The sequence below is a fragment of the Echinops telfairi genome, unplaced genomic scaffold (genome assembly GCF_000313985.2).
Source record: "Echinops telfairi isolate 266 unplaced genomic scaffold, ASM31398v2 ScPeMD7_10;HRSCAF=50, whole genome shotgun sequence".
NCBI classification, from domain to species: Eukaryota; Metazoa; Chordata; class Mammalia; order Afrosoricida; family Tenrecidae; genus Echinops; species Echinops telfairi.
The window spans coordinates 13,716,429-13,717,893 of record NW_022103907.1 but is presented as its reverse complement, the minus strand read 5'-3'; positions in this window follow the sequence as shown (position 1 = coordinate 13,717,893).

Below are 1,465 nucleotides of genomic sequence, written 5' to 3'. Positions count from 1 at the left end.
GGCGTCAAGGGGCGAGCAAGCCTTCTGGAATTATTTCGACATTCAGAGGTCCACCTGTAGACCAGAAGTCTCTGCTCCTCCTGCCTGCTGAATGGCAGGTCATGCGGAGCAAGCAGGAGATCACATCCTTTTAGGCTTGGGGGAAGCAGTGACTTGATTGACCTGCCTATGAACAAAATACGTGAAAGTCCCTACACTGGGGACATCAGCGAGTTGCAGAGACTCATTCAGCATAGCCTCCCCCATAACACAAGATAAGGGGAGCTAAAGTAAGGTTGGTATTGCTCCCCTGGCCCCACTTGCTAATGCATTCCCTGATGGGTGTCCCCTTGACATTGCTGTTTGGTCTGCAATCAGCTTATCTGGCTGAGATACAGGAAAGATGGAGAGCTGCTCCTAGTTTCCCGTTGCTCTACTGCCAACAAAGACTGTCAGCCTCAGGACCGCCAACTCACCTGCTCCAGGAAGTTCAGTGACATCCGTTTAGTTAAAGCTTGCAATAAAACAGATTAATCGCCACAATCACTTTTAACCAGAGGAAAACACGATGGGAAAGGAAAGGGGGCAGGGGACCAAACCATCATAAATCTTACCAGGTTTTGAAGATAAAGTCCACTTCCTATGGACAAATGGCTTTATTTGGATAGAAATCTTTACAGTCTACTGCACCAAGCTATAGACAAACAACCCCAGCCTTAGGTTAAAAGGGGGGAAAAAGGCACTGTAGGAAAGCCTATTTCCCTGTAAAGTGAAAGCAAGTCTGTATAGTAAAGTAAGCCCCCAAATCCTGAGCTGGTGCTTTACTCCGGGGGAGACACACCTGCTAGTTGCGCTTGGTGCCATGCTCCCAGCCCGCTGCGTGCCCACTGTGTTCTTCCAACCCACCAGTTGCTCTCCTCTGAGAGGTGGGGGAGTGAAGAGCATGAGCCAACCTGACTGTCTCTATTCTTCGAGCTGGAAAATCATCAAAGACACTGAGCCCCAGGTGTCACGCGATTGAGACCCAAAGACCAGGGGATGTCCCTGAAAGATAGGTGGGCACGAGAAAGGTAGGTTCGGAGAATGAGGGGACCCCCAATCTGAGGTCATGACAAGTTTGGCAGATGGCCCAGATGAAGAATTAGGGTGGGGGTGGGGGTGGTGGAGGCGCAGTGCATTGCAGATGTACATGACATTCAAGAGGGTTGGGAAAACCCTGGACCCACTTGATGTGGATTGAATTGTGTCCTCCCCTTCCACCCCCCAAAAGAAAACCAAGCAAGTACTGTGGACCTAACCCTTTTATCTGTAGCTGTAATCCTATTTGGAAACAGGAGTTTCTTTGTTCTGCTGGTGAGGCCTATCAGTATAAGATGCATTCCGAGCTCTACTCAATGATGTAAAAAGAGCAGATTAGTCTGAGACAAGCAAATAAGGGGCGCAAGATGCCACATACAGATCTCCAGGGAATTAAGGAATGTCAGGC